The 11,193-nt window shown below is 42.9% G+C and overlaps 1 protein-coding gene across 3 annotated transcripts in view; it reads right to left on the reverse strand.

Annotated features, from left to right (window-relative positions):
* The window catches only part of LOC140410523 (kinase D-interacting substrate of 220 kDa-like), a 267,277-nt gene extending 256,360 nt beyond the window's left edge, over window positions 1–10,917 (reverse strand). For all 3 annotated transcript variants that reach the window (XM_072498731.1, XM_072498730.1, XM_072498728.1), the window contains exon 1: window positions 10,743–10,917. The gene's annotated coding sequence lies outside the window, so the exon portion shown is untranslated. The remainder of the gene's footprint in view (window positions 1–10,742) is intronic.
* Between the last annotated feature and the right edge of the window lie 276 nt (window positions 10,918–11,193).

Genomic DNA, 11,193 nt, shown 5'->3' on the forward strand with positions numbered 1-11,193 from the left:
ATTCCCACATATTGGAGCCCAAACCGAGGCCCCTTGAAGCCTCAAGTGCTGTCGCTACTGTCCCCACACCCTCAGAGCCGCCACCACTATCGGACTTGTGGAGTTTTTGGCGCCGAGAATGGCAGTTGTGCCGCCAACAGTGCCCCCAAGATAGTGCCCTTACACGAGGCTGCCTCCATCCACTCCCATACCGAGCCCTCCCCCACTACCCACTTCCTTACCATGGCTATATTTGCCGGCCAATAACAATTCATTCAATTTGGCACGGCCAACCTGCACCCACCCCCCGCTCCAACAGGATGTTCTTAACTCGAAGGGCCTTCCCCGCCCACACAAATCCCACCATCAACAAGTTAACCTTCCTGAAAAAGTCCATAGGATAAAAATCGGGAGCTTCTGAAATACGGGAGCATAGTCATCTTCACAGACTGCACCCGCCCCGCCAATGACAACGGGAACACATCTCATCTTCTAAACTGTTTCATTTGCTCCACCAGCCGGGCAAGATTCAACTTGTGTAATTGCTCCCACCCCCGCGCCACCTGGATGTCCAGATACCCAAAACCCACCCCACTATCTTAAACAGCCACTCACCCAGCCTCCTCTCCTGGATCGGGAAGACCTCACTCTTCCCCATGTTTAATTTATACCCCCAAAATCGTCTGAATTCCACCAAAATGTCCATAATGCTTTCCAGTGGGTGCAATATATACAGCAACATGTCATCCACATGTAGGGACACCCTATGCTCCACTCCCCCGCCACCACACACCATCCCTTTCAACCCCTAGACGTTCTAAGCGCCATCGGCCAGAGCAAAAAGCAACAGGGATAGTGGGCATACCTGCCTGGTCCCCCGGTTCAATCTAAAGTACCCCAAACTCACTCGCCACTGGCGCCCGGTACAGCAATCTAATCCAATCCACAAACCCCTGCCCAAGCGGCCCCAATTCCTCCCACGAATACTCCCACTCTACCTGATCAAACGCCTTCTCCGCATCCCCACGAACGCCACATCCACATTCCGTCCCTCCGAAGGCATTCATTATAACATTTACCATGCTCTTGATGTTGGCTGACATGTGCCTCCCTTTTACGAATCCCATCTGGTCACCCCTCATCACCTCCGGCACACTATCCTCGAATCGCAAGGCCAGAATCTCAGCCATCAACTTGCCATTCACATTCAATAGTGATATTGGGCGGTAGGACCCATACGGCTCTGGGTCCTTATCTTTCTTCAGGATCAGAGATATTGGAGGCCTGCAATAACATAGGGGGGGGAGCTCATGCTTCTCCCTCGCCTCATCAAATGCGCACACCACAGGGGCTCCAGGTCTCCCGAAAACCTTTTATAACACTCTACTGGGAAGCCATCCGGGCCCGGAGCCTTCCCTGCCTGCATTGTCCCCCATGCCCTTCACCAATCCAATGGGAACTCCCAACCCCTCTACCAGACCCTCCTCCATTCTGGAGAATTCCAACCCATCCAAACATTCCCACATTCCCTCCCTCCCAGCCGGGGATTCCGATTCATAAAGCCTCCTATAGAACACCTCAAACACCCCCACCAGATTCAATACCACTCCACCTTTGCCGTCCTTCACCCTGCCAATCTCCCTCGCCGCCTCCTGCTTCCTGAGGTGGTGGGCCAGCATCCTGCTAGCCTTCTCCCTATACTCATACACTGCCTCTCTGTCACTCCGCAAATGCCCCACTGCCTTTCTTGTAGACACCAGCCCAAACTCCATCTGGAGATTCTGCCTCTCCTTCAACAATCCCGCCTCCGGGGCCTCTGCATACCTTCTGTCCACCTACATTATCTCATCCACCAACCTTGGCATCTCTGTCCGTTCCTCCTTCTCCGTGTGAACCCAAATTGAAATAAACTCCCTCCTGACCACTGCCTTCAGTGCCTCCCATAGCGTGGCAGCCGAGACCTCACCTGTGTCTTTTATTTCCACATATCCCCGGATGGCGGCCCTCACCTGCATATACACCTCCTCCTCCGCTAGCATCTCCACATCCAACCTCCACTGCGGGCGTTGAATTCCCCCCGCAAGTCCACCCAATATGGTGCGTGGTCCGAGATCACGCTCGCCGAATATCCCAAGTCCACCACCTCCGCTAGCAACGACTTGCCCACCACAAAAAAGTCAATCCGCAAGTAGACCTTATTTTTGCACATGGGAGAAGTATGAAAACGCCTTTGTCCTCGGCCTCCCAAACCTTCACGGGTCCACTCCCACCATGCACTCCATGAACCCCTTCAGCTCCTTCGCCACCGCCGACACTCTCCCCGATCTCGAGCTTGACTGGTCCATTCCCGGATCAATGACCATGTTAAAGTTACCCCCCATAATCAGCCGGTGCAAGTCCAGGTCCGTGATCTTCCCCAATACTCGCCTCAAACTCCACATCGTCCCAACTTGGGGCAGAAACATTAACTAAGATCACTGGCATCCCCGCGAATTTCCTACTTACCATCACAAACCTCCCCCCCCATCCCCCAAATCCGCTGCAATATTCCCCACAAGATGTGCATCATTAATAACAAATAAGGTTGGGAAAAATGCAATTAAGTGGTCACTAATTTTCATAGCTCTGGCTCAAATGATTATAAACACTATAGTTTAAACTTATAATTATTTCTTATGATCTCTATTGAGATCAGTAACTTCAAAAAAAATCCAAAATCTCAAACATGTAACTGAGAATGAAGCCACTAGATTCCACGGTTGAAAACAAAATAATTTGTACTGCACGAATCAAACAAAGGTTTTTTTATTTGTTTATGATATGTGGGCATCCCAGTCGGAGCCAGCATTTATTGCCCATGCCTAATTGTCCTTGAGGGGGCAGTTAAGAGTCAACCACATTGCTGTGGGTCTGGAGTCACATGCAGGCCAGACCAGGTAAGGATGGCAGCTTTCCTTCCCTGAAGGACATTAGTGAACCAGATGGATTTTTACAACTATCGACTGTGGTTTCATTAGACTTCAATTCTAGATTTTTATTGAATTCAAATTTCACCATCTGCAGTGATGCGATTTGAACCAGGATCGCCAGAACATTACTCTGGGTCTCTAACTGGTCCAGTGGCAATACCACTACGCCACCCCCTTTTTAGTAAGGTATTTAGTAAGCACTAAATAGCATCTTGAGTAACCACCTATACTCAGAATCAACAAGATAAATATGAATTAACCAGTAAATTGTGGTTGATTATAAATTATTACACAATGATAATCGCTTATTGTCACAAGTAGGCTTCAATTAAGTTACTGTGAAAAGCCCCTAGTCGCCACATTCCGATGCCTGTTCGGGGAGGCCGGTACGGGAATTGAACCCGCGCTGCTGGTCTTGTTCTGCATTACTGTGCTAAACCAGCCCCTGTTGAAATGGCAGATACAACAGATCTTACAAATTGGCTCAGCCGTCCACTCAAGTTACAGATCATCAATCTCAGTTAAAAAGATCTTCAGAACTCGGTCTTCCTCACATAGAATCTCAGTTCCTCTTCTACGATTTAGCCAATCTCAGTTTCAGTCTTAGTTTGCTTAGCAAATGGGATAATCAGTTTCGTTCGCAGATTCCCTTTAGAATTAGTGTTGGTCTCAAAAAAAAATGCTTTCAAACCACAGTTTCCATTGCATATCTGATTTACTATGTAGGACAATCACATTAGCGGCTGCACACTAGACGCAGCTTCATAAACATCAGATAGGACAGGTTCCCAGACCAATAGCAGCATTGATGCACAGAGGAAAACAGACTTTGTTCTGATTAGCATATATAAAACAGCAGTCACGAATGCTTTGTTTACAACAGTACATGTAGTAAAAGAAATATGTATGTTTGTAATGCAAGAGAAAGACACATTAAAACTATCAAAGCTTTAAAAATCATATGTAGAATCGTGAAAATACCTTCAAATTAGGCAGGAATAGAATAATAATATTGAACCCAAATTGATAAAGCACGTCTGTGGTCAAACTGAGGTGAAAAACACATACGATTTATAACTTAAGTTTATATCTCAAAGCACTTCACAGGAGTATGTATCAGACAGAAATTGGCATGAAGCCTAGGAGACATGAAGGTAGTGTCCAAAAACTTGGTCAAGAGGCAGAATTTAATGATTATCTTAAGGAGGAGAGATAGAAACGTTTGGGGAAGAAGTTCCAAAGCTTAAGGCCAAGGTTGCTGTATTTCACATCTTTTTTTTTGAGATATCCTTTTGATAACTCTTTGGGTAGTCTTTTAGGGGTTAGAATAGGAGCTCACCCAGTCTTTCAGTTTACAAAACATGGAGATAACAACAAAAACAAAACAGAGTGTTATGGGCCAGGATTTAGAAAACACCAATGTTCAAGTTCACCTGACGCACAGCTTCTAATAAATTTTGTTTATGAGGAGCACAAGGGCCCGCTTTCCAGGTGTTATGCAACAGAGATCTTCTGTACTTTTAAACAAAACAATGTTTATTCTATGAATCCAGTTAATATTTTATAAACACAGTAAACATCTTGTCAACTACCAACACAATTACTCCCCCAAAGATACAGTACTTTATAGGTAACCCTTAGTAACTTTCCTAACAACATCAATAAGCCACACACCCTTTTTTCCTTACAGAAACAGGTATTACTTTAAAATTATCAAGTGATCTGGAGACATTCTTTAGCATGCAGAGAGACCAAAATACGCCTTCTTGGTTTGAATGCAGCTCCCCAACTGAAAACCGAAAATAAAACTCAGAGCCACAAATAGCTTCCAGCTCAAAACGAAAGTAAAAAGCAGAGCCAGAGCCCAGCTCCACACACACAATTACATCACTGCAGCCACTTGAGAAGACAAACATTTCTTAAAGTGACATTCCCATGACAGAAGTAAATGTCTGCTGATATGCAATTGATTCAAATCTAACATATAGTTTTATATAGCTCTTCGCTGATTAAAGTATTCATTTAAAAACTGTTGCAAAGATTTAGGGCAAATTACACTAAAGATTTCAGTTAAAGTTGGAGTATTAACTCTCCTGGCTGTTAGTTACTGAGACATACAAACAGCAAACTCTACAGCAGTCCCCAATCTGTAGCAGTATTGCAATTGAGTAAGGGAAGAAGTCAGAATTCCTATTCCTGAATGAAACCCCAACTTGAAACTGCACACATGCATTGGTAAGAATCATGCCTTTACATTTGTTCCTTCCCGTCACCATCCATCCCATGTCTATTAAAGTGAATTAAGCACAGGAAGCTGACACATACAGATCCAAATCTCAGCATAAAAAGGCAAGAAATAAAATATACTATAGTACTGTAACCCATAATTACTATAAAAATGCCATTTTACACTTATCATTCTGGGCCATTTTCCAAGTCACTTGTTGGCAACACACACATCAAAAGTTTTAAGAAGGTAAACAGATTTAAGAGCTTGACGTTTAATGATAAAGCTTCCACAAATTACACAGAGGATAGATGATATATCATTTATTTTCAGATACTGAATCCAAGTTTGGAATGAATAGCTTTAATATAAAAGCAATTGCTCTATGCTTCATTTAAATTCTCTCATCGGTTTATATTCATTCTGGCATAACACCAGTTCCATTAAGTCACTCCCACCCCAAATTGTGTGAATTTAAAAAGATTAAACATTTATTTTCCATTTATCCTTCTCCTCCAATTTCTCCCTTCAATTGCAGCAATCACTTTCCAGCTCTTTTCCCAATTGGTCACTTATCATGTAACCTAGCAATTCTTTTTAAACTATTAAATTTAGTGGGCATAATATTAATGCACATGCATTTTCTAGTAATGTTGGAAATCAGGAGAAGAATTCAAGACAACATCAAAGATTAAATCTAAAATCCACAAAATCTATATCACCCACTCAATTTCTGAATATCGTAACAAGCTGAGTCTACATTCTATTCAAGCCAAGTCACCGATTAGTCATAATTAACAGGGCAACAGCAATTAAGATATCTGATAGCGATATGGTGAAAGTAATTAAATCACAAATGAAAGTGATCAAACCAAACCTTTGTCAAGAAATGGTAATAAGATAAAACAAAGTAACCTCAAACCATAGAACTGGTGACTCAAAATATTCAGTTACCAGTGCTCCCTGTACTGCATAAAGTAATAAGATGCAACATGCGGCATAAAGGCAAGATTGACCTGGAAGCTCTTCAACCTAATCCAAAGCTGCCTTGTTTCATTCATGTGTCATATATTGACATTGGGTGTTTGTGCAAATGCAATTTGACGTGGCAGTTCAAAGATTGGTCTGGTGGATTAACAATGGTGGTCCATTTGAGGCATCTTTGAGCTACCCAACAACTTCTGGCTCTAGGAAGTTTAAATTGTTAAATTAAAAACTTTAAATGCTGAAACTGAAGAGGTTCTAATGCAGTAAGTTTAACTCTTCAATGAGGACCTCTGCACCAATCATGTGACACCAAACTATGAACAGTTGAACAAAATCAGAACTGTTCCAACTTCCAAGTACAGTCTTTGCAAATTAGAGTGTAATGTAGAGAAGCAATAAAAAGTGCTCAGCCACAGCCAACAACTGCCTCTGAATTCTGGAGATGATGGTATCACAAAAAGTTTCAACCAAACAGGAGATGGTAGTTGTGATTTTTTTTTTTTTTTTTAAATGGGAATTTGAATTCAGCCCTAAAAATTAGGGGGAAACATTAGTACAAGTATTGATGAAACCATTGGGATAGTGAAAAAGAACTCAACTGCTTTGCTAATTTTCTGTAGTCAGTCTAGCCTATGCAACTCACGTCTCAAATTAACACTATTGAATTTTAATTGCCTTCTGCAATGGCCTAGAAAGCAGCACTGTTGCATTAAAACACTACCAGTGGTGGATTACCACAATTTTCACAGGATAACTAGGGTTAGATGAAAACTATTATTCCAACAATGAAGTACAAAAGGAATATCTAAATCAAATGTGCTGGGCTACTCCGGAATTAATATGCTGGAAATAAGGTACAGTTCGGTCCATGAACTGGCCGACTCCGGCAATTATCATCCCAATTATTGGGAGTTACTATCCGCCAACAAAATCGATTTGCATAAGTGGAGGACTACTTCAACACAGATAAAACGGAAATTCAGGAGAGAAAAATTTTGCAACACTCCATTATCTTTCAGGGTTCAGACCTTAGTGACAGTCAATCAGAGCAATATAGCTAAGTTAAAGTCATTGAAATTCATATATCTGTCAGAGCAGATAGCTATAAATTTCATAATAGAAAAAAGTGCAGAGGGAGCTCATCTTAGCAAGTTCCCAATGTTAGTAACAGAAGTTGAAGCTTTGAGGTGGAAAAATTAGGATTGAAGAGGAAGACAATAGCAAAAACCAGACAATGGAATAAGATGCAAATGAGCAAAGGAAGTCAGGAAGAGCAAAATACGTGGAGACAGACATATATACTCAGATAATAGTTGACTTTGTGTAAAAGTTGATCCCCAAATTTCAATGGGCACTTTGACTCATTGCTACACTTGGTGTTCAGAGTAACACAGCAGAGACCAGGATTTGAAGCAGGAGATTTAGGATTTTTCAGCATTAGTGCGAGGTCAGAGTGAAGTTTTCCCAATGAGATATTGGTGAACTTTAGTAAAAGTTTAACTTATAATTGATAGGACAGAGGGAAGATAGAACAAACTAAAGAGTTTGTTTGGAGTGTGTGAACTACGAGCATATAAAAGAAATGGAACCATGTTCACGGGCTGTCATCAAAGTCTCAGGTAAAAAAGAATTATTAAAATTTACCTTTTAAACTTCCTTCTTGCTCCAATCCACTTTCTTGCGAGGTTTGAGCCCCTGAGGCTGAAAACCCAACACAGTACTCCTCTGCTGGGTGAGTCACAAGTGTTGGTAATTAAACGTAAACCCCTCAAAAAACATGTACCAGTCAATCCATTAAATTTTTATCTTTAAAAAAAGTCTCCGAAATTCAACTTTTAAATCAGTCCATACGAAGAGTTTAAACATAAGTTAGCTACCAATATGCGAAGGCTACCTGAAACATCCAGATTCTACTGCTGTTTTGACATTGGGCAACTGGAACAGCTCATCAGAATGTATCTCAAAAACAAGTTAATAGCTTGACTTTTTTCGACAAATGGATTATTCATCCAGAGGATAGCATGAGCCATAAATAATTTCCAAGTCAACTTCCCAAATACGTTAAATCTTTTAGAATGTACAGAATATAATTTGCATTTAAATTGGATGATTACCTTCATAAAACATTCCAAGGCACTGCTCAAAGGAATGGGAATATGAGAAAGTGAAATGTTTATTTACCTTTCATGAGTTGTGACTGCCATTTGTTGCCCATTTCCAACTGTGCACCCTTACACTTATCTATAAAGTGCTTTGGGGCTTTAATTGTACGAGTGCACTGACAAAGAGATACAGTTTGAGAAGATTTTTGAAAATCTTGGCGTTCAGAAGAAAATTCCATTGATGTTTGATGGCAACCTCACCAAAAACACGAATTAGAAAGTCAGAGAGTGCAAACTGGTACATAAAATGATCAGGGTGTAGCAATTTGTGTGGGCATTTGAAAGAATGACAGAACAAAACTTACTAACCATTAAGACAGTGCTAGAAATTACCAGCATTTACAATACTGAACTTCCCAAACAATATTTTTAGTTCCTCATGAATAAAAAAGCACTATGGACACAGGAAATGAAAAACAGGAAACGTTAGGAATGCTCAACAGATATCACGAGACCTGCTGAGTATTTCCAACATTTTCTGCCTTTCTTTTAATTCCCTATGCTCAATTGGAATATTCATTTTGATGGTTTTTACTAGAATTTGTACCCCATCGAGGCAGGTTCTGCCACAATTGTCATATATGAAGCCGCCAAGTGTCGTCATAGGTTGTTTTCAGTGTTGGTGCCTGTTGCAGCCACCAGCCCACTGAAGGTGTCGGCATTTCCTTCTGCCCCCAGCTCATGACTCCTAGGTGTGACAGTCGATGTTTACGGCCTTCATGTCATGCTTGAAAGCCATTCCTGAAGCTGAGCATTTGGCACCCTTTTGGTTGTCTGGAACTGGCTGTTTCAGGATACAGTAGGTGTTTGGGTATGAAACCATCTCCAACCCATGGATGAGACCAATCCACCGAAGCCACCTCGGTTTGATTAGCGCCAACACACTTGGCAGCTCTGCCTTTTGAGAGGACTACTGTATATGTAATTTTGTCTTGCCAGGATATACCCAATGCATCACTGACAGCAAAGCTGGAAAATACTCAGTTTCTTTTCCTGTTTGCTGAAGTCATCCATGTCTCAGTCATGCAGCAATGTGCTGAAAACAAGGGCCTGAGAAACCATCAGTTTGGTTTTATCCAATATTTGTTTCATGAGTCAGCCCAAATTGATGGTGGACTTCCCTATATGTGTATTGAGATCTAATTCAAGAAGCAGATTGTCCGTCACCGTGGATGCAAGATAGCAGGAATTCCAGTGGGATGTTATTGAGCATTAATAATCTTTATTGGTGTCACATTAACATTGCAATTAAGTTACTGTGAAAACCCCCTAGTCGCCATACTCCGCGCCTGTTCGGGTGCACTGAGGGAGAATTCAGAATGTCCAATTCACCTAACAAGCACGTTATTTGGGACTTGTGGGAGGAAATCAGAGAAAACCCACACAGACACGGGAAGAACGTGCAAACTCCGCACAGACACTGACCCAAGCCGGTAATCAAACCTGGGACCCTGACGCTGCAAAGCAACAGTTCTAACCACTGCACTACCGTGCTGCCCCTCTCTCTCTTCCTAAATGTCCTTCCTCTCCCTACCCTGACAACTACCACCATTCCAGAATCCACTAATCTTTGTGCACCTAAACTCTTCACAAACCAGGGATGGAAGAGATATAAATGCCTTCATTGATCTTTGCGCACATATGACATACATCTATGAAAAATCTCACTTTATTACCAAATTATTAAAAAAGTAAAATTATGACATTAATAAATAGCAAACACATCTTTCCCAACACAGACACTTGATGGTAAAATTTAGTCGAATGCGCCCATAGGGTAAAAATGTCCGTGATATTCATTCTATCCTAGATATCCTCGACGGTGTAAGAATCGACAGCTTCGCATTCAGAGCCTGCAGTTGGAATCGATTCCGCAGCTCGCCTGGACACAAAGACCTTTTTTGCTGCCACTGTTGGGAGAGCAGCTGGATCTTTGTTATTGCTTGTTCTCAGGAAGGATTAATAGATTATACTAAATTTGTTTGATGACACTCCTTCCATAGAAAAAAAAAAGAATCTGCTGCCCTATAATCACTTGTTCCAAAGAGGCAATTACACAGAAGACGAGGCAATTACACAGAAGACGCAGCAAAAACAAACAGGGCGAATCGTTTTCCAAACATGTCAACAATCGGGCAGGTACATGGTGCACCTGCTGCGGGGTGGATCAACCTGGAGAGATTCTGATCGGCGGGCTATCGATCGGATTCCCCGGAAGCCCCAGCCCGAGCCATCGCACGTCACAATGGGCTGCTCGCCCACCCAGCAAAGAGGCCGTTAGCCGCGCGAGCCCGGCCGGTTCAAAATCACCGGCCGAGGGGAAAGGGCAGGCGCGCGAGCCACCGCCCGACCAGCCCGGGCTCCCCGACCCCAGAATTCAGCCACGCAACCGTTTCCATAAGGCACCGGTGCACTCACCCGCTTTTAACCGTCCCTCTTCACGAGGAATCCCGGCTCCGCTGAAACCTGCCTTTCTTTTTCTTTCTTTCTTTCTTTCTCTCGCTCTCTCTATTCTGGTCGCGCCACCGCCTTCGGTCGCGCCGCCATCTTCACTCGGACCCAAACACTGGTCACGTGGTCCAAACGCATAACGTCACCACAGAATTGTTACGGAGCAGGAGACCATTTGGCCCATCCTGTCGGGCACTGCCTCTCCCAATGAGAGACTTGCCTTCTTCCATCTCTCCCTTCATCTTCTCATAGCAGTCTAATTTCCTTTTGAAAGCTTCACTTGAACCTGCATCCACCACACTCTCGAGGCAGAGCATTCCGGACCTTATCCCCTTCCTGTGTGAACAACGTTTTTCTCTTCTCCAATCAGAGTTGCTTGGTTCACGAATTACTTTAAATCTGCGCCCTCTTGTTCTTG

Source organism: Scyliorhinus torazame, chromosome 4 (genome assembly GCF_047496885.1).
Source record: "Scyliorhinus torazame isolate Kashiwa2021f chromosome 4, sScyTor2.1, whole genome shotgun sequence".
Classification (NCBI taxonomy): domain Eukaryota; kingdom Metazoa; phylum Chordata; class Chondrichthyes; order Carcharhiniformes; family Scyliorhinidae; genus Scyliorhinus; species Scyliorhinus torazame.